This window comes from Balearica regulorum, chromosome 4 (assembly GCF_011004875.1).
Source record: "Balearica regulorum gibbericeps isolate bBalReg1 chromosome 4, bBalReg1.pri, whole genome shotgun sequence".
Taxonomy (NCBI): Eukaryota; Metazoa; Chordata; class Aves; order Gruiformes; family Gruidae; genus Balearica; species Balearica regulorum.
Window position 1 is genome coordinate 4,390,193 of NC_046187.1, and position 23,046 is coordinate 4,413,238.

At 41.1% G+C, this 23,046-nt stretch overlaps 1 long non-coding RNA gene across 1 annotated transcript; it reads right to left on the minus strand.

Moving 5' to 3' along the window:
- Positions 1-1,902: 1,902 nt before the first annotated feature.
- LOC142601531 (uncharacterized) lies at positions 1,903-20,086 on the minus strand. The gene is made up of 4 exons (XR_012835048.1): positions 19,942-20,086; positions 19,043-19,189; positions 2,156-2,379; positions 1,903-2,054 (listed from the first exon to the last, which is right to left on the minus strand). It is a non-coding gene; the product is annotated as an uncharacterized LOC142601531 (long non-coding RNA).
- Between the last annotated feature and the right edge of the window lie 2,960 nt (positions 20,087-23,046).

Sequence of the window (23,046 nt, forward strand, 5' to 3'; positions counted from 1 at the left end):
TGAGCCTCTTCTCTTTTCTGTGCTGTGGACCAGGGAGCAATACTGCTTTATGTTACAAGGAAAAAAAAGAAAAAAAGCAGCAACCTAAGGACAGGGAGTTGCTATAAAGACAAGAAACCCCACCCTTCTAAAGGAAAACTTGCCTTGTTTTCATTCTTCAAAATAAAAGGGCAAGTCTCTCTTCGCTTCATCCTCATCAGAAGTGCTAACCCTTGTTCTGCTAAACAGGATCAAGCCAGTATTGATTCTACCCTGAGAATAACGTAGCTGGAAATTAGATGGTTTACACACGCATCAAAATATATAACAATAATGAAGTTTGGAATAGCAAGACTGAGCCTTAAGCTAGATTTGATTCATACCATGAAATCATCAGGTTTTATAAGCTCAGGAGGGTTGAATCTCTTCATTATCTGGACAGAAGACTTCACAAAAAGCCTCAGGAGCTGAAGGAGCGATGGAGGTACTTCAGCTCAAGATCGATACGCTGGCATGCTGCTCAGTGCCTGGGTGCGCTTCATTGCCAGAGGTAAGTTTTGGACGGGCTTGAACACTTACTGCCATTACCAACCCCGCAGCAAGAGCACCCCGGCATCCCACCAACGCACAGGACCGCATGAATGACAGCACAGGGCCAGACCAAGGCCAGGAGATCCCTGTGCCCTGCCCCAGCTCTGGGCAGTAATACGTGTTCACAGAAGAAGTCACGAAGGCTGCCGTACGACACTTTCCCAATATTGCCCCATCCTGCAGCAATCTGCAACTGAGGGGACATCCTAAGCTTGAGGTGGACTTGATGTGTTTTGGGTTGGCTGGGGTTTGTTTGTTTGTTTCTCTTTTTTAATAAAGATGTTATATCCTTTTCTTTTGTGAGTTTAACCAATTTTTAACCATATAGAGTTTGGACATCCACAAGGTTCTGTAGCAAGGAATCTACCAACAGTTTACACATGAGTATAGGTATTGCATGGTTTTGGCTTGTTTTGAAAGATCATTTGATTGTTTCGTTTGATGCCTCCTAGGTTCATGTAATGAAAGGCAGAGAAAAAGTAGGCCCTGTTAAATTTCCATGGCACTTGCAGAACCATAGAAGTCCATTACAGCCCCTCTCCCCCTGCCACTCTGACACATACCTCCCATTCATCCCTGTTTGCAGAGTTAAAAAGTCCTAGCCTATTTAGTCTTTGCTCACACAGAAGATTACGGTACTTTCAACTACCCTTGTCGCACCTATCTATACCTTCTTTCCTCAAGATGGTAAAGCTGGAAGACCAGAACTGCACGTGGTGCTCATTATACGGGAGCATCATTTATCAGGACCAGTTTTGACTGCCATTTTCTCACTCTTCCCGCTTCCTTCAAGTGGGTGAGGAGAGTTCAAGTGGTTTAAATGATCGCGTTCATGTCTCTAAAACACTTACCGCTGCCGAAGCCTAACAGCATGTATTTTAGATGAGATCCCACATTACACTTCTTTCTCCTTACTAGAGGAATCATTAGGAAACCAAGCGATGAGACAACTTACATCATTTATATCTTTTTTACGTAAAGTCTAGATGCTGGATTCCAGTAAAGTACCTGTAAGCGTGCCGTACTCACTGCAGGCACTAATGCTGTTTATCTGCTCTTCGCAGGCTGCGCTGTACTCAAGGTGACTCTCGCAGATACCTATATGCATAAATATTACACTAACCACCATACCTCAAGCTATACATAATGCATTACTTAGCCAAAGCAGCAGCACGAGGCAATGCATTACACAAGTTACTGACATCGAAAGAGATTCGGGGCTCTTAGCAGCACTGAGAGTGCTCAGCTGGGGTGTGCTCCTGACAGGGAGCATCACTCAGCTTCTCGTGGAAGAGGGCTTAGGTGCTTACCCCAGAAATTGGAACGTCTTTCTTCACAAGATATATCAGCCACAGAGTTTCTCTATGTTCTCCTGGCGTGATTCAATATTTGAAGAAAAAGACCTGATGCTGCTCACAATGAGGCCAATGAATATTTTGCCACTGGATTCAGAGAAGATAGAGCACTATTTCTTTTACTCTTCTCTAAAAAGTAAATCAAACCAATGTTTTTAATGAAATACATATAATCCATTTTCCACAGCTTTTACAGTGCGCTATTAGACACTCAGCGATAGACAACTCACTGTGTAAGGTACTTGGAGGGGTCTGCAGCTACAGCCGGTCCCGGTTCGCTCGCCAAAAGTCTCAGCCCAAGGCATCCCACGCCTCAGCGTCCCTTCACTGCTGGCCCGGTGCCACGTCAGGCGTTGGAGCGAATCGCTGGCTGGGGATTTTAATCACTCCTGTTCTTCCAGCTTTCCCAGTTCTTCCTTTTTGGCAGTGCTGCGTGCTGACCAGCAATCACCCCCTATTGCAAAGAAAAATTATTTTATTCTGTTGCTAAACGCAGCTTGACACCGCTCAGTGCCCCTGTTAGAAAATCTCAGTTTTTGAAAATATAGCCCTCAGGAACGTTGTAGACAAATCATAGCGAATATAAGCGGCTTTGAACTCTGAAGTCATCATAATCCACAGTCACAACTATGTGAAATGAGTAAATGAATCTGGATTAAGTGATAATTTTGATCAGCCACCAAAGAAAAACTTGCTGCACCAACGGTCAGCAAAAGGAATCAGAAATGAGTCCATCTTCTCAAGAAAATACTGGTCACCTTATGTTACATGTGGTGTTGTGCTTTAGAGATTATTACTAATTTTTCATTTCCCATCATGTTGATGAGCACCTCAGAACTGCATGTGAACTTTCCACCACGATTTCCATGGTGCAATTCACCAGATATCCCCTGCTGGTTTTAGAACTATAGCCCAAACCATGCCTACAAAAATGAACTTGAATCCGTTGAAAAGATCTGAAGATTAGAACAAATTTTAGACTTTATTGTTGACTCTTAAATGAAGAATGAACAATGAGAGTTAGGGGGAGAAAACTTGATAAGAAGCATCGCATCCTTGTCAAATAAACCACACAGATAACCTTTGTCTGTCTGCCTTCTCTGCAGATATAGAACTCGAAAGATGTTGATGTAAATTCATATTATATGTGAAGTTCATGAAGTATTAGATGTGACTTTAGCTGTAGATATTTTACTTGTTAAGATTTTAGCTCCTATCACAGCTCTTGATGTGATGCTAACTTTAGCATAATACTTCAGCTTCGACAGATTTTTAAAATCTGGGAAGTCTTCTTAACATGAAGTTTACTACGAGGCGTGACTCTGGGATTATCTGTACACTTTGCAGGGGCTCTCACCAAATGCGCTGTGGTAATAGGAAGTGAACACAGCTAACTAGCGTTCCTCTATAAGAAGAAATTCACAATAATAAAATCACCAGGGAATGTATCATGCAGTCATAGTTTACCTACAGTTCATCGCAATTTCTTTTGAACCTTTTTGTGCCACTGGTACACTATTATCTGATAATACTTCTTGAGCATTGCAATGAAAATGATAAAAAGTGACCACTGGAAAAGAGAGCGAATCAAATATTATGGAAAACTCAGTGACCAAAAGTTAAATTGTCTGGTGAGATGCATGTTCCTGCCCCTGCAATGTCCACATGGAACTGTAGGGGGAATTCAATTACTAAACCACACTCAGTGCAAGATACACTAAATACGCTGGAATAATTACAGGCAAAGAACAAGAAAAATGTCTATGGACAACTCCTGCAAGTTATTGCAGGCATCAGAAATACTGCCTCATCTTCACTATTTCCCTGCGATGGTTCTGCGTACGTCACAGCAGTGTTTTTCATCTATAGGTCACTGACCGCAGCGCACCAAGCTGCACGTGAACGAGAATCAGCCAGCGTAGTACTCTACCTCTTCTAGCTTCTTGTGTGTCTTTAAATCAGGAACACAATGTCAAAAGCATCATGTATTTGACAAACAAGAGTCTTTTTTATTTATTTTTTTTTGTTGTGTACTTCAGCTAGCAGGCCATAAAGCATCCTCTGGGGAAGTGTTTCACGTTTTCTCTCCAGAAACCAATCAGCTCTTCCTCTTTAACAAAGCAAGCACATAAAAAAATTAAAATATTCCACAATCTTTGTCCCTCTCATAAATCTCTCCATTTCTCTTTTTTTTTCCCCACGATTTCCCCCCCTCCTTTTCCAACTTATATAGCCTGGATTCAAATCCTCTTTCAGAAAATGCGAATAAACTAGTAACAGTTATTTCTTCTAGCACTGTCATGTCTCTTCAAAGCCTTGTCTTGGTTTCTGCCCCAGCTTGCAGGCAGTGCCACCAGACCCTGCAGGACTGCTCGCAGACCTTCAGAGCAGCGATCTTCATCCATCCTCACCGACCAGTACCCCACCTAACCGCTGGAGTCCCACCACCCAAGTGGGAAAAGCAGCATCCCTGGTGACACTCAAGAGACCTCAGCTTGCCTTTCTTTTTTTTAAAGTGCTTCTGCCTTGCCCATAAGCAAAACTCAATCCCTACGGCAAATGAGTAGCAACTCATCACACAGGAAATTCTGCCAGTAAACTATTTGGATGCCTCTTAATACTTCTTACCTGTTAGAGAGGAGAAAACACTGTTGGAATGTGAAAGACCATCAAGCCACAAGGAACGAATTACTGGGTTTTGTCTATTTTAAGTGAAAAATAAATAAATGGTAAGTAATGGGGCCAGAAACCAGCTCTGGGGCCCTGCGCACACGATGAACAAGTACATCCGCTGACTTGTTAGGAGAAGAAAATGGTGCAAGAAGCAGACGCTCCTACAGCAGGACACATCTTGCCATTTTTGCACGCGTGGCCGAGCTGCAGAGGAATAATTCACTAAGGATGATGCGCAGGATTTGTCCCACTCGGTGTCTTTTCTATTGTAAATGCCAAAGATGCGTCAATCCGGACTGCTTTTGCCTTTTAATTTCCCAAGAAAGCACTTTCAAAAAAAGAAGATGAGGCAAGCGTGAAAAAATTGCCACTTGTTTCTGTCAGCGGGAGACCACCCACCATTCACAGGTACAGTAAATGTCTGCTTTCATTCACTGCTATAATGAGCCTGTATTTCTCCCAGTTTATAACACTGCATGCCATGCTAGACTAAAGAAACATCTTGCCCACTCCCCTCCCAGAAAGAGATACCAGCTGGCACACACGGAAAAGTACGCAGTGATGCCTCATACTTTCCATTATTTAAATGCCACATCTTTATTTTAAAAAGAAAAAAACCCCCCTCAACCTCACCCCCCAAAAACCTTACAGCTAGACACGCTCTGTTCCAATACAGCAAAGCTATGTGCATTTTCCTCTGAGAGAAGATCGTGGCCATTTTTTCCTAATTTTCCAGATTTTGTGTCTACAAAAATTTATTGGGGAAGGGGGGAGGGCTACTCCCCCCCTGTTTTAGCCCACAAGGTCTTCTCACCTTTTCAGCTGAGCTGAACTTAAAGAAAATGTGGCTGCTACTGCCCTCTTGGTAGAGCTGGCATTTTGGAACAAAAGCAGCTTAGTATTGCCTTTCAGCAAAGAGCAATAAAGCGTCTTAAAGTTTGTAGTAAGAAAATTCTGTCACTCGGTTTTGTATCTAAAATTTTAAATCAATGTCATATTTTAGAAAATGACATGAAAAGAGTGACTCTCTCCGGTTTCTCCAAGCATGTAGTTAGAAGCAATCACCATTTGCATTTCAGAAACTCTCAGGTTCTCTACAGCTTTCCATCACTGTTTTGTTAAATGTCATTCCTCACTAGCTGTCAAGCACTTTGCATTTTTTGAAAACCAGGCAAATTATTAAGGAGCCTTAACAAGGTCTTCAGGACATAACTGTCAGTCTCTTTTTTTTTTCCTTTTTTTTTTTTTTAAGTACCGGGAGCTGTTTTAATGCATTGCATTTTCAATGGAGGTGTTTGTTGTTTTTCTCAGCTACACCTGGAAAAACCCCAAACCTTCCTGAATTCCAGGGTAAAATGTGTTAAAAGTATCTCAGCATCATATATTACAGATATTTAGAACATGGGCAGGTAAGGGAGAGTGTGAGATTTGTTGAAGAAAATTTATGCACTGGAAATTTGTTTGAATCACAGGAGTGTAACTGGAAACTCCTAAATTTAGGAAAACTTGTATCTGAATTTTCCAGTTAGCTTCCAAGTCATTAAAAATCACTTAAAAATATAAATGTCTCAGGTGCTAATCATCCCAAGCACAGGGAAAGTTTGCCAGCTGGACCGACCTTCGAGATAAACTGCAAGCACACGCGTAACATCTTTCCTCATAATTTTGCTGGATTTTAATTAAAGACATTTCTTAGATCACAGCTTAAAGGAAGGAAACATCAAGAAGGGCGATAACTTCACGCCACGGACAGGACCCTCTGCTGCGGGGACGGACCTACACACGAGACGCTTGCTGTGCTGACAGCATTTCTGAAGAAACTGCCTTTTGTCTCCCTTGGAAGAAAGTTCTCCTAAACGACATACTTAAATCATTAAAGGAAAGAAAGTAAAAGATCTAAAAGCACTTCGAGAATAATTTTCAGAAACTGCTTCTGTCTTTGCAACTCATACAATATGAGTATTAATGAGCATAAATATATTTATGTATTTTTTGCTCCAAATCGGTAACTCCTGGGTATAACTCATCTAAGTCTGTAACTACCTTCCCACGGAGACCATCCAGCATATTAAGGGTACTCCTACACCTAATAAACACCAGCAATATAATTATGCTCATGATTTAGTAAGCATGCAAAAGTGCAGGTAGGAAAATGGGTGAATACGAACTAACAAGGCCAGAAGAACCTGGGAAAAAAATCCAGTAGTTGCATCATACTGCAAAATGTATCACGGTAAAAATAATTTTCCTCCAAAGAAAGTAGAATAAATTCTACGTCATAAAGTAGCAGTATATTTTGCTCTGACATGCATCTCCTTGCCCCATTAACGTGCATGTATCACTAGAACGGAACTCACAATCCTTAGAAATTTATAAAAGGGAAACATTGATTGCACTAAAAAATGTATTATAGTAATTACAAACTGCGCCTATATTATTTTATTAATTGATGTTTAATGTCCAACAGAATGCAGTTCTGAAACTGATAGATTGCAGGATTGTTATCTCCCTTAATTTCTTTTTAATAGATTAAAAAACACCACTCTGCTATAGACATCATTATAGGTACAGGGAAGGCATTTGATTTATAATGTTTCTAAATAGATGGCACTGTGATAGATGACCACTTCAGAAGATTAGTAGATTATTGGGTTGTGGGCTTTCTTTCCTATTTATTTGCTTTTAAAGCTATGATTTCAAGAAGAAAGTCCTTGTAGCTGTTGCTGCTTTTACAAGAACGGTGATGTGTGGTGATACTGGAAATCATGGTTATCTCTTTGTCGCCAAGGGCCAAAACGTAGTGCATTGGTCAGCCTCCATGGAAACCTTGCGGGGAAGCAACACCTGCCTCTCGGTACAAGGTTTCAGTTCCCTTGGGTAGGTGTACCAAGGCAGTCCTTAATCCAGGTCGATACGATGTATTTACAGCAAGGGAGGAACTGGATTTTAAAACAAGGATGATGCAAGGAGACGAGGAAGAAGAGGTGATCAGCCATTGTGTGTTGTCAACATTCATTTTCAAAAATCCATTAGAGAAGTTTGCATGTATGTGCAGAAATGCATGGCCATGTTTTTTGTGTGTGCGTGTCTGAGTAGGCACATATTGAGAAGAAACAGGCGGGAAGGACCTCAGCCATCAGCTCAGGAAGTTCATCTTTAGAAACCTCATCCATTCCTAAAGTTTGTGTAAGTAGGTTCACTAAGAGGTCAAAGCTTCCCTAAGCTTAACTGCTCATTCCAATGCTATGTGCTAACACACATCCAAAGATGTTATCTTCAAGTTTGCTGGAAACAAATATTTTAAACAAATATAGAATTTGTTATTTAAAACTGTTCTATTGCAAGATTAATAAATTAAAAGACTAAATTTCACTTTTCAAGCTGGCAGTATTCTTTCAAAATTCATTTTTTATATCTATAATGGCATGTTTTCCTATGGCTTAATAAAACCATAACCAAGGGGAACCACTTCTATCAACATGAATCCTGGGCATCGGACAGCTAATTAATAGCAGATCACTCTTCTCCCGATTACAGGGGTTTTTTAAATGTGAAGATCTCCATAATTGAATGTCATGCAGAATATTATGCAAAGCATCATGCTTTTTTTAGAAGATCAGCAGGAGCTTAGTGCCATTGGAAAGGATGTGACAGTACAGAGTTGGAGAAGCTATAATGTTTACCCATCGAAAGTCTACAAATGCAAATCACAGTAGGACTCAAAATGGAGCCCTGGGGGAATCAGAGAATAACTGAAGCCCAGCTGGAATGAAAAATCCTCTGGAGCAACAAATTCAATATGCCAGGATAAAAAAAAAAAATTAGATCTGAATCGAATAAAGCCTTGCAAGCAGACTGGTGCAAACTGGCAGGCACAGTAGTAAAAATTATGCTCAGCAATGAAAACCTAAATAAAAAGGAGTGTTACCACTACGAGAATGGAGACCTAAAGCAACATTAATCTAATCGTGTTCTCGCAAATTAAAACTAGGACACCGTCACCTTCGAAAACACGCATGTTAACAAATACTTCCGTCTCCTGTTGTCCATGTAGAACTAAGCTTTCTATGCGTGTTCTTAATGAAATGTGTGTAATATCCATTTACCAATCAGTTTCCAATTAAAATACTATTTCCAAATAACATGATCCTGCTAACTGAATTCCAAGCGAGCCCTTGGCATAATATTTTATGAGCAGTTCTGCCATCCATCAGTTATTTTGCTGTCAGGTCTAGGGTTGTGCTGAGCAGATGGCCGTGGATGCTGCTTGAATTCAGACTGCCGGTTTCTGCGCAAGCAGAGGCAGAGGAGACGTAAGGAACATTTCCATATAGAGCGTGCTTAAAATTAACCCACAAGATGTCACTGTTGCTCCAGAGAAATTTAGCAGTCGGGGGATTTTTCTGGGCCTAAACTGAGACTGGGAGTGGGGCCTTGACTCCAGCGGGGTTGCTCAGAGAAGGTTTGAGTGGTGCCACCATCTTGTAGCTCCACCATTGTTCCAGCCTGCTCTCCGGCTTCACCGCGCTGCAAGGTCAGGGAGCTGTAACCAGCAGGGACCACCAGGAAACTTCACCAGATGGACTGTGGGAAACATCTCCACATTTAAAAGGGCATCAGGCCTTTGGGGACGTTGTGCAAGCGAGGCCCTTGTTTGTTAGGGGCCAGGACGGTCCCATGTTGCGGTCATGGGAACATGGGGTGCCCCAAGGCCCCGGTATCACCTGGACCATGCCCTCCACTTGAGGACATGCAGGCAAAGTCCTGACCACATTCATGTCAGCAGGAGGTTTGATCACTGTTCCTGACTTTCCTGAATACTACATGTGCCCACATCTTTAAAGAAAACAAACAGCATGGAGGAACCTAAAATCAAGCCTATGCTATTATTCCAACTGGCAAAGTGAAGGCTCCCAATGAAATATTGACAGTGAAAATAAATATCGAAGTAAAACCTTCCAGAACATATCATTTCAGAGCATGAATGGCTTTATTCAAACCTACATATCCCAAATTTTTAGCCAAAAAAGAGATTTATACCATTTAGTGTGTATGGAAATACATCTACTGCAAATATTCCAACATTTGTAGGGGCAAAGATTCAGACTAAGCAAAAGCACACCCTCACAGTATCATAATATCAGGCTTCCCTACACAGTTGTCTACGGATTAACTGTACTGGTTTACTTTTCCCAAGGTGTAAATGAGGTTTCTCTAAGAGAGAGAAGATAAGTGGCTTGTCTGTGTGTTTGGCAGGATGATTCCACTGAACCTTCTCAGCACTGCTGCTGCAGGGAGATGTCCCAGCTATGTGTGACGAAAGGAGCAATGAACTAACTCTGTTTCTCAGGAGTGCTGAGTTTCCCTTGGGCTGATGAAGACATCGACATTCTCAAAAGCAAAAATACTTAACTTTCTCGTTAATCCAGTCTCAGCAAAAGAAACCACATGTGCACTGTTTTCCATGGATCACCCTTCACTCCCCTTCAAGATAATGGGTTTGCTGGAAATAAAAACGTTAAGGTTTTGTGACTTCAAACACCCTGATAGACCAGTCCCACTATCTTTTGGTATGGAAGTGATCCCTTGCTATTGCATTGACAGGGATTTCTGAGAATTGGAAATACCATGAGCAGAAACCTGTTTTCTCTCATGAGGCACCTTGTAACACTGGCTGCATATCTGCTGTATCGGGATGAAGACGATGGCCTAAAGATCTATACATTAGGGGGCCTCCATATAAAGGGCTGTTGCTGCTGTGTGGCTAAAAGAATCAGACCGAGGTTTGATAGGACTGGAAAGAACCCCAGTTTCTGGCCCATTGCTATCCTAGCTGCTATTTCTCTGGGTAAGACCTTCACAGAGCTAATGCAAAGAGAATCACAACCTGCATACAAATCACTGGGTTTTAAGCTATGTGCTGCGCTCTTGGGCTTGCTTCAAGTCCCAAGATCAAGCCAAAACTGCAGAATAAAAGGACAACGCTACGTACGGTAGAGCAGTTCTCAGTACGCCCACTTAACTTTAACTCTGTTTTCATCTGAATGTATTAAAAAACTCTCCAGAACCGTGTCAGCGCCTGTGTCCAGATATATGTGCATTTAAGGGGCACATGAGACTTCTACTAAATAAATTATGTGATCTCTTCTGGGCTGAAGAGTCCCTGCAGCTTATTCGCACAACGCCAATGAATCACTGCTACGCCGTGCAGGGAGCTGTATAGCACAGACTATCAGGACCTCATCTACTTACTGCGGACGTGATAATAAAGTTGCCCTGCTGAGCACTGCCAGGCGTCCCAGTATCACGCCAGCTCTGGGCAAGATGGCAATTCTTTCTTACAGCAGGTTACGGCTGGCATCAATCGTCCTCGGTGCCTGCGGAGGTGGCCTGAGGCTGCAGGCGCTGCATCTCTGCCACGCTGCAGGAAGGCAAGGGAAAGGAGGAGCAAACGACTGGCAGCTGCCAGTCAGGAACTGCAAGTGTGGGCAGCGTGTGAGGGCACGAACGGAGATGAAACGCAGCTAATGGAGGAGTTATGGCTTGCCTGAACGGATGGATTAGTGCTTGCCCGATATTTGGCTCCAGTTAAACCAAAGCCAGGACCTTGCACAGCGAGGAGAAACTTTTTCTGGCCATAGCCTTACAGGACTTCTTCACAAGTAAATACAGCTTTGGAAAAGGAATCTGTCCTCTGAACTGAATAGCAACATACCTAATATTAATTAATTTTACTTTAAAGACTACCTAACTTTTTGCCCTGTGTTTGTCAGCACTTCCTATAAATATTCCTAATACAAGATTAGTATGGCAAATTTGGAAAAAATGGGTTACTCCATTTGAATATGTTAGGTTCTCTTTTCTGTAGACAAAAGACTCACTCAATAGCGAGCTCTCCTGGAAGATCGACCTGCTATATTAAGAAACACAAAAGCCACTCAACAGTTACCTCAAAGACATGGTAACCTTATCTTCCACTTTTCTAAAAGAAAGAATGACCCATGGATACTGCAGTATGAATTGCTTTTCTCCTGTTCATTATCCAGGGGAGGTCTTTACCCATCACGTTACAGAATCATTTCATAGTATTTCAGAGTTCATTTTCCCCCAGGTGCTCTCCGCTGCGCTTGATATTAATTATTTCTGATAGTTAACATTTACTGAAAGGTATTGTAATAACCCTCCGAGTCATAGGGAAAGGAACTAATACCTCAGGTAAACAAAAAGGGCTTTTCCCTATGGAAAAAACCAGCTATTCAATATATGAAACACTGATTTCAGAGTGAGCTGGCTGCTCGGCATTAGCACTGACCCAGAGAGGACGGCATGTGGGTATCTGAAAGAAGCACAAGTCATCACCTCCTTCACGGGTGGGCTGAGATCTGACACAGGAAGGCAGAGCAAAGCAATCAGATGTCCGTTCTGTGTAACTGCCTCCGTGTATAACCCTCCAGGTGTTAAAGAGATCATAAATCTGAATAGAAATTTTTTTATTATGTCCAACTTGTAGCAATATAGCTGAGAAACATCTCAGTGACAGGCTTTCCCGAACCACAGCGATGGTCCCCTTGTACAAATCAATCAAAATCAAGACATTGCATGGCACTCTATTTTCTCAAAATCTCTTACATTTACTCATTCTTTCATCAAAACTTTTCCTTGTGTTTATGTCTGTTGGGATTGCTTGCTCTAGGAGATCTGAGAGGGACTTGGACAGTAAAAAGGCTCTACTTTTGCTTCTGTGAGTTTAAGAATGACTATTCTAAATCACAGCAAAAATCTGTCCAGGATACTGTCTCTGGTGATAGATAATAGCAAACTGTGGGGACTTAGATCAAGCACACAGTCATATTTCTCTTCTGCGTTCTCCCAGTTTCTAGCAGCGTGCAGCTGAGAGATTTCATAAAGCAAAGATGTGATCTCTGAATTTAGGAAATGAGGAAATGGATAATTCCTTCATGTATTTGATCTCTTTTTCACCCTTACGAAAAAAAATGCGGGATCTGCAACTCTTTCGTGACATTAATTTCCAGCTTAACTGCACGTCGTGTGAAGCAGTCGCCCGCAGTTTTGTTAGCTTGTTCTTCCCCTGAAAGGACAGGAACTCGGGGTCCTCCACCCCGGGCACCCCCCAGGGTCTTGCTTTTGCTCAGGAGCTCACAGGCCACAGAGGGAAATAAATTGGACACGGAGTTCCCACTTCAGCTGTAGCGAGAGGGGAAAGCCAGAGCACTGGTGACGCCAGGTTCCTGAGCCCAGGCGCTCACCAAGGACAGGAGTGTAAGAGCCAGAGATGGGGGAGAGGAGACGGAGGAAATGGGTAAACCCTCCAAATGTCACTTTTTTTATTCTATTGGTGGTAGATAGGATAGGCCAGAGTTAATCATTGCAACGGTACAGGAAAAAAAGAGCAAAAGACTTCAGTTTATAAGCAATCCGTTCAGCTGAGCTAGTAAAGGGTTTGCTGATACCAATTATAAAGAAATTCATTACGACGTGATTTTTAAATTGTTACTAATGACCTACAATGTCTGTGCATGAGTGCACATATTATTTATAGCGCAGGCAGAGTTTAATCCCAGGTATGAAATGGATAATTCACGAGTAAGTAAGTACTAAGGTATAAAGTCACAATTTATCCTGGATTAAGCATCGTGAACTGAGAACAGTACACCGAGATGTTTCTTAAAGAGATAATTCTCTTTGAATTTGGTTTACTGCACTTCCCTGAATTGAAAAACATACTTCATTATCATCCTGCCAGTATTTACCAGTGTTTATGTACCTGGAAAGTAAGTTACCTAAACTTATGTAACTCTCACCTACTTAACTAACTTATGGTATTGTGAAAATGGGTTTATTCTGTTGGTGATTGATAGCATAAGGCAAAGTTGGTAATTCTCACGACACAGGGCAGAAGAAAAGCAATCATATAACCTGTTCTGAAATTCCTATAGTCAACGGGGTTTGTTCAGCTTTGTCCCTTGCTGTCTGAAAGGTGCAGAGAAAACACTTGATTTATGGCCCATGAAAATGTGAGCAGAGATTAACATATTAAGGGAACATTAAGCTCTTGCAGTCTACTATTAATCGACTTGCTAGCATTCCTTTGATCAGAGGTACGAGCTAAAATTGGTATATACGTTTTCCCACCATTTATAATGCTTTGCCTTCTAATCTAAATATTCATAACGAAACCAAATAAACTGAAGAGCAAAACAACAACAACTAGTCACATCAGCCGGCTGTTTCTGATGAACTGGTACCCAATTCTGACAAATGCCTCTCTTTCCTTTGACTCCAATAGTCCTATTTACGGTGGTAGGCTCCGCTCAGAAGTACCACGGTTTTACCCTTAGCCATTGATGTGCGATTGAGGGACCATTTTAGGCTCCTTGAGGGATCGCTACCCCTAAAATGAACGCAGCGAGCCACAACTCAGAGTCACAGTCTCCGAAAGGTGCTTTATACCCTGTTGACTGGGAGGGCCAGCGACTCGCGCACACGTGCACCACCACAAACACCGCCGTGCACAAATAAAACCGAAGTCTGGGAGATGGTTTGGTGTTGGAGAAGCAGGCTGGGACAAATCAGTGACCCAGAGTATGCAGGCTCTCCTCAAACAGCTCAGTGTCGTGGGGCTCAAAAAGCCAAGTCAGAGCATATTTATTTTTCAAAATACTCTAACACTGGTATCATTTTCATGTGGCATTTTTTTCATTGAAATTGTCATTCGCTTCAGGCAGCAAGGCGTCTCTTATTTGAGTCTAATAAAGCAAGCCCCTGCTGCTCTGTGGTACGCGTTATGCTCTTCTGTGAACCAAACCATGTGCCTTCGGTCTTGATTTGCTTTCTGGACCCAAGCAATATTTGGTGGTATGGTATTTATTTTGCTTCAACAGCAAGCAACCACAGTTCAGAAATGAAAGTATCTCAAATTATTCACAAATTATTCTAGGAGTGTCACTAGAAAAGAAGGTCAATAATGAATTAAAACAACATTATTATTCCTAATTCCTTATATGCGATATCCACAAATGCATTACAAATTGGCAATATAAAATCCTGACCATCAGTGGGAACTAATGACTCGCAGGTATCTTCTCTGCCCAGCAACCCTAAAAATGGATATTCTAAAGAATAAACAATTGTGATTTCAATTCACCGACTGAAAGATGCCCAAGATTATCCAGCTGAAAGGGAACTTTTATTCTCCTTAAAGTAATAGTGCCACATGAGGTCAGAGCTGTTGTCAAATGCACAATTCACGGTGACTTCAATACTTATCATTTCTGATAGGATAACTGAACTCATGGCCAAATAGGCTGGGAGTTACACTGAGATTAATTTAGCTCACAGCGTTCAGAAAAAACCCACTTTTCAGCACGAGAGACACACATGCGCGTTATTTTTCGGCAAACGTGGGATTAATTTCAATAACGGAGGATCCACCTCAGAGAGGCTTTTGCAGCAAGATGGAAGTGAGGTTTAAAGCAGCCCAGGAGATGTGCGACCAACTTCACGTAACATCCAACCCCGAATTAATGAGCTGCGTTAAGAGTCATGTCTTAGTAATTCATAGAGCATTTCACATCTCTATAGGCAGCCCCCGCTATACTACGTGGCTAGTGCTGGAAAGGGCACGGGGAGGAAGAGGAGGAGGAGGCAGCAGCTCTGAGCAAGGGGAGGGCTGTGCTCCTGTGCACTTGGACCAAGGGAACCACATTGCTTTTGAACCCTGCAGGCAGATCTGTGAAGTGTGTAAAATACTACAGGGAGAGTTATTACAGACAACTAATTAACCTTTTTTTTTTTATTTTTTTCTTTTTTTTTTTTTTTTTTTTTTTTGTTCCTGGCAGTTTTGCGAAATTTAGGTTTAGATTTAAATTTAAGGTCCCAGCTTGGTATTAGAGCTGGCTTGTATTCTGCTTACTCAAAACCCACGCTGATATTAGGTCACTAGGTTGCAGCGGAGACACTGAAGTCCCACCAACAGCTCTTGCCTTACGTTCTGTGTTAGTAACATAGACATTGCTCATGCAATGAAACCACATTGCTTTTGAACCCTGCAGGCAGATCTGTGTTTTTCTTGCATTTGCCATAAAAATACAGGTGAACAGGTATTTAATCGCCTCTTTTTGAGCTGGCCCAGCAGAGATCTTGCACATATATCTAAGCTGGAATTGTGTTTAAATTTGGGCTAGTTGCATAAACCTAACCCCAGATAAGTGTCAGGAAAGTAAAAATTCAGCAGAATTTCAGCTTTAGTCTGGAACAGAAAAAGGAAGGACCCTGGCTTTCACCTAACTACTTTTTTGAAGTTCTAGCACTTGCTAAGTATTTTACTTGGGATGCTCCTAAACAACCTGAAGCCTCAAAATAACGCTATTACCAGGGCAATAAAATGGAATTTCTGTAGATTGTTTAGGATCCCCAGAGACTACATGCCGGGGAGAAGGGGGGTGAAGCCTGGTGAATTGAAATATAAAGTGAAATTGGAATTGAAGCAGTTAAGGAACATTGCTGAGCTGAACGGCAGTTCGAAGAACCCTCACTAAGTGATGTATAAAAACTTCAATACAGTTTTATTTTGGGCTTGGCTGAACAAAGAAGTATGTGCTAATAAACTGAATCATCAAAACCAAATTGCTTCAATGTTCGTTTCTTTTGAATTAATATCTGAAAGCTCAGTTTCATCACATTCATGTAAGCTTGTGTTGTGATGTTACACATGACAACGTATTTTGAGGAAGTGCATTCTGTTTGTAGATCTGGGTTACTTGGTTTTCTACAATGAAAATGTTTTGGGTTTTTTCCCAGAATGGTAGTTATCTACAATGACTGGTTTTAATTAGAGACAACACTTTATGTCCAAAAGAGTGTAGAGTGTTCAGTATTAAAGCTGCAGGGGGAAATTTTGAAAGGACACTAAGGAATCTAGATACATATTGCCATTAGCCGAAATATTGAAGAACATTGCTGAATTCCCTTATAAGGAACTAACATTTACTGACTAAAGTTACTTACACTTTGGTAACTGGTAGAGGATGCGACCAAGGCAAGCCCTGTTTAGCTAGCCCTCTTACAGCAGAAGAGAGAGGAAAAGATGAATATCACAAACTGGAAGATATTTTAGCATCATTTGCGTGTACAATCTGGAGGCGAGAGTTACTGCTCTCATTAGATGAGACTGGGAGGAAGGCACCTTCCTCCTCATCCTCCTCTTTCATTGCACTGTGCAGTTAGCAAATTGGGCAAGAGCTGTCGCAGAAGATGTACGGGCTCTGTTTTGAACCCCCTGGAGCCAGCCCTCTGTGCCAGCTGGCCCCACGTAACACACCTTGCAAAGAAAACTGGAGGAGTCAGAAATGGCAAAGCCACGTTGGCTTTACGGCTCCACCTGCTTCAGCTCACTAAATCCAAGTTACAGTTGCAGATCATGAACTTTATTAAAGCAATACATTTTTGTTGCTCGAGGACAAGGGTAAGCATCTTTTTGTTAGAATTTCATAGCAGGTTAAACAAGAGATAGCTATTACAAATGCTCTTTTAAAACAAAACCAACAACAACAACAAAAATCAGGATTTTAGAATGGTTTTACCAGAAGGAAAAAACCTCAGTTCATTTCATCTCTCATGTAAAGGAATTAAAATATTTAAGTACTATCTTCAGATTAAAGCTTGCTATTTCTGATTCAGACTGGAAACCTATTAGTGATCCAAACAACATGACTGGGCTTTTCCTGGCTACGTATTTTAACCTAACAGAAGATACTGTCTCTCTTCACAAACACTACCTCTTTCCAGCCTCACACCATCATGCATACAACAGTATTCTCACTAATTACACAAAGCATCCCTTGGAGCAAGAAGCAGGTTTTGGAAATTACCACTGTTTCTGAAGTCAGTGGCAATAGAGCCTCTGGACAGCAGTATTGTTTTCTAAATACAATGGGTGATTTTTCAGTGAGAATAGATAACATAGTTCCAGCATATTTCATGGAGACTGATGACAATTTTGCCTGTCCTAGCATACCAAACTTCCACCAGCAAGGACGTAATTTACATTTCAGACAGCCTCCACAGGGCTACGGTTAATTCTCTGCCCAGGTCTGAATTGCATCCGAAAGCCCATCCCTTTCTCACTTCCACGCTATGTGGGAAGGTATATTTAACGAGCACATGCAAGGTCTAATTCTGATTGCTTCTCTTTGGAAGGATAGAGGCATCTACACAAAGTTTATTGAAATTTCATGTAGTTAGCAAAAGACAATATGGTGAACCCTGAAGACGGTGGTCTTAAGCCTACTGCATTGCCCATCGAACGCCATCAGTGAGATCCAAGCATGCCTGTGTCTGAGACTGTTAATTAGGAAAATAAACTACACACATATGCATAAATGGTCCACTGTGGCAGTACAGTATTAGTCTAGGCTGCACTGGAACAAAGTGCCTTCATTACATTTCTATGATAAATATCTCCCTTGTACTGCTGCAATTATCAACGGACTTGATTAAGGGATTGATTTGAATGCAAACAGCATAATTGACCCAGGAGGAAAGATGAATGGATATGGCCAACGCAGCCTTTAAATAAGTGTGTTACAAATAGATGGTAGCATAGGGAAATGTCACCAGTCACAATTTATTATTTTGCCATTCTCCTTCAAATGAAAAAAAGAGTTGCTTTTGTTGCATACAGCGTACATACAATTTTCTAGCATATGATGCCTTTTCACATAGTCTTCAAAAGTTTTAAATGGGTCATTTTATTTAGCTCATCCATAAAGTCATGATATATATTAGTTGGGACATAAAAAAAATTGTAATGAACATTTAGCCAGAAGCCCTTTTATAAACAACAATAAACAAGAAGATTATTGGAATAATACTTCAGCTTGTTGTCACTTTCTACTGAGGGGGGAAAAAATGAAACAGAGTCGGAACTCTTTGAACTGCAGAGATCTGATTTCTGAAGCATTCAAAGGGTATTACACTTCCCACGCAGTGTATCTATCAAATGTCTGGGACATCTATCCTGCATTTACTACAGTTTCATCCCTATATGGACTAAAATTACTAGCGGTTAGCATTTCTTTTGTGCTTTTCATCTACAAATTACCCTATGCATAACATCTAACACATCTTCTTGAACCTTTGTGAGACAGGCGAGGGTGGGCTTTTTTTAATCATCCCCCATCTTAAAGATGGAGAAACTCAAAAGTGAGGCAAAGACTTCTGAAAGTTAAGCTCCATGTGTCAAAGCAGTTTCAGACTTGGGTCTAGCTGGATACCACTGATGGATTAAGTGGAGAAGACCTTGTCCTCCAGACCTCTGCCCTGAAGCATCTCCCTCAGGTCTCCAATTAAAAGTTCTCGAGACTGGCCTGTCCTGAGGTCCACTTTTCAATTTAAGTTCACGTTATTTCCCTGCCTTGATGTACCTGACAGAGCTGTGTTTCGGAAGAAGGCCTCTGAGATCTGCTTCTGTACCAGAAACCAAGTTGTTCACCTTTTCTTCTGGTGGGATGTCCTCTCAATGGACAGAGGAGCGTGGGAAACCACATTCGGTGTGAAAAGGATGGGACTGGCTGCAAAACATGGCATTTTCAAAAACAAATTTCAGAAGACTATAAATGGAAATGTTTTTCAGCTAACATGATGTTCACATAAACATCATGTGGTTGGCCTAAAAATATGTAATGTCCTTAACTATTTACTTCCAGGCATTGGAGAGCCTGGGACTTGGAAACTAATTCCTTGTTGCCACTTAGCAAATTTAACTAGCTTTTGCAACATTGCTAGTATTTTGAAGATTTCTCATATTTATCCACAAATATTTATTCTTATGTCTCTCAATGAAGGCATAGTCTCAAGAATAAAAATTGCATCAAGAAGTGCAGAGCAAAGAGAGTTAATAAACAAAAGAAAATACAGCATCTCTTGGTTTTGTTTATGAGCGTACCTTGCAAAGTCTAGTCCCTAACCTATTCTTCTAAGTAAACTAAATGATGAATTTGGTTAATGTACAGAAGAATAACTAAGCTAATACAATTACTGAAATGACAACATCTATCTTGCATCCTGAAATTGCTGATGATGGATGAGTGACGCTCTCTGAAAGGTAAGGAGACTAATAGCATTGCTTTCATTCGTCCTGGAGCACGAGGGGAGCCTGCTCATTTCCCAGTATGCACTAATCTACTCTTCAAGATAATATTGCATGGATTTGCATTGTTCTCATCTCAAACTCAAATAACTCCTAAAACCACAAAGAAAACAAGGTGCTTTTTTTTTTTTTTTTTTTCCTTTTCTCCCACAAAAGAAACAGGGGTATATTTACGTTAGCTTGAAGTCGATCCAGTGGCATGAACAATATCCACTCTTCTCTCTTTGCATCACAGCTGCTTGGTTTGTAATGGTACCATTTCCATTTCTACTGCTAGACGTCACTCCATTCTTAGCGTCACTTAATCCACTTCATACTGAAAAACAGGTCTCTCAAACACCGTCATTTTAGTCCGTATCAAACCAAAATAGAGTGAGATTTAAAATAGGTCACTTTGCATTGCAAGCAAAAAGCCCCCAAACCTGAGACCCCACACTTGGCAAGTCTTTTTCCTTGCTGTCGCCTCAACTCTGTGCGCTTATTAGAAATGAGACAGTTATAAACTAAAGGCATCTTTAATCTAGCAAAAAAATAATTCAGACAGACAGCAGGCTGTGCTGCTTGGCACCTCACAAATACTTGTGAAGTGAAAGACTTGCTTACCCCTCCCCGTAACCCCGAGCCAATACGTGCCACCAGCCCAGCGAGCGAGCACAGGGTGCCGACCCAGCAACTCCATCAGCAAAAAGAAAATGCGTGAGATGAGATTTGAATACGACTGCTGGTTTGGAGGAGAGCATATTCTGGATAAATGCATTGCTGGGAAAGCTAGGATTGCATGTTTTGGAAGGCTGTCTTGCATTTTTGACTCTGGAGCACTACTAGTGAGCCATGGTAGGCTTTACAAACTAAATATTTTAGAAAGAAAACCAGCTCTAAAATCTGAGGACCAGCTTGAGCTGTATTTTGTTTCACAGGCCACTTAGTGGCTGTTGTTTCTTCGTATTTGTGCACCTACAACACAGATGAAGCAAGAGCAGTTCCAGTAGTACCACAGAATGGTACTACTTAACAGGTCACAGGTACTCAGGTATTCAGATTATAGAACAAAAATTCGAACTAAATAAAGTTCGATTTCTTTAAATATGCCTGTATAACATAGGTATTTAAAGTCACATATATTTTTTTTACAACTAGGTATTGCTAAATTTAGTTGTTATTAATCAATAATTTAGGCAGTCTGAAAGGTTTGAGCTGTTTGTGGCAATTCCAACCGAAAAGAAAATCACATGACTAACACCAAACACAAGTTAAAACAACATCAGCCACACAGAAACCTGAAAGGACAAGAAAAGCCTTTTCATACTATGAAATGGCTGCTTTTAAGAACATGCTAATAAATCTTCATGCCATTTAGAAACTAAATTATAGGCATCGAAGTAATGTAATTCTTCAATTGAACAAGGAGCACAGCTCTCCAGATATATTTATTGTATAAAAAAGGATACAAATAGAAGTTATTTTGAAAGAATGTCTCATCGCAAATTTCATAAAAATACATGAGTTATGGAAATGTGGTAAACAATACTAAGAATCCTTGTGCGTCCCGAGACTGTAGTACTCATGCTACATGCTTTGAATACCTGAATTTCTGTCCGTATTTCAAAAAGGAGGTAAAAAGAGATGTGAGTAGGCAATACAGAAAAACACATTTAGCTCACGACAAAATACATTTTTCTTTTATGGAACTGTTGGCAGAATTTTGCCATCTTTAAAATTGAGAAGCAGATACAATTCCATCCTGAAAAAGAGCTGAAAAATATTTACCTAATGAAAGTTGATGAAGTCCTTTAAGTTCCTGGACTCCAAGGAGGATACAGTCAGTACAAGGTTTGTGTCTGTCAATGAAATCAACGTCAGCACATAATTCCCTTGCTCAGACTTTCCAAACCTGCCTTGTCCAGTGAGCCCGCAGCATCAAGAAACTCCATTTGCCAGCTTGACATAGTTACCGAAGCGCCTCTTTGGATGTGTAAGTCAAGTACACCAAGGTAGCCAAACCTCCTCCTCGCGTGCAACCGCTGAAAATAAAAGCGGTGTTGCTCTGTTAAACATACCCAGTGACAAGAGGGAGGGACAAGGTAGTAGTAATATGCTAATAACTAGGTTGAAAGAAATGTGTCAATCTTTTCTACTGTAGAATATGGTTAAGTATTAATTGAAGTAGTGACTGGAATTGAGATCGTGTGTCAGTAGATCCCGCTGACTGGAGTCGTTCATTCTCACTGCTCTAATAAATATTCACACATTTTATATAACCTGGGGTGGACTTATCAAAAAATGGAGAGAAGTATCTCTTTTAAAACTAATCTACTTATTGCTGACAGGGTTCCCCAGCTCCAAAGGTGTTAAGTGCAAAATGCCAAGGAAAAAAGATACACTGGTGCACCCTGATCCTGACAGAGAGCTCGAACCATAGACTTTGGGCTTCAGAACAATGCCAGTACTACCTACAGTCAACTCGGCAAAGGCTTCCTTGGTTTTTTTTTTTGTAAGGAAAAACCCAAGCACTCAAATAAAAAGCAGGTTTATGTTTTGAGTTTCGTGAATATCCAATACAGTCATTGACTTAACCAGATCTATAATTAAATCAGCCATCAAGGGTTACTGATTAGCTTCTGGCTTGCAGATGCATTTCTAAGACAACACTGCTCTGTGAAGAGCAGCTGGGTCCTAACGTGGTAGGAGGGGACAGAAAAGATGAGAACAAATCAAACTCATATCACTTGTATAGTGCCTGAAATCCTACTGCCCACATAACTAAACCAGCAAAATAATAAGTACAGGAGGCCTTAACTGGATTAACCAGCCATTTAAAAAGAAATCCAACTTGAAGCACTTCACGTTGATTTTTTTCAAGCCAGAGCCCTTGATTGTTATGATTAATACAACTCTATCCAGGTTCCCCAGGCCATTTACTACCACGCAACAGGGATAAAACTGAGCAAGGGGACTGCAATTCATAGTGGTAAGAACACTTTACAGCACACAGCTATGCACACAGAGGTCAACCCACCGCCCCTCATGCACCATCTAGCAGCCATGGCAGATTGCTCAACACCCAAGAGCAGCTGGAAAATATGGATACCCCAAACAATTCCATTGCCTTGAGCTAAGCTACAGGAAATCAAATATAATTCAAACACAAGAAGATGAGAAAATTTGAAACTCTACTAGTTTTACTTTGTGATCTAGCTCAGCGTAAATAGATATGCAAGAATGCTTAAGCACCGTTTGGCCTCGGCTATGCTTGTACCAGGACACACCTGCTAAGCCTAA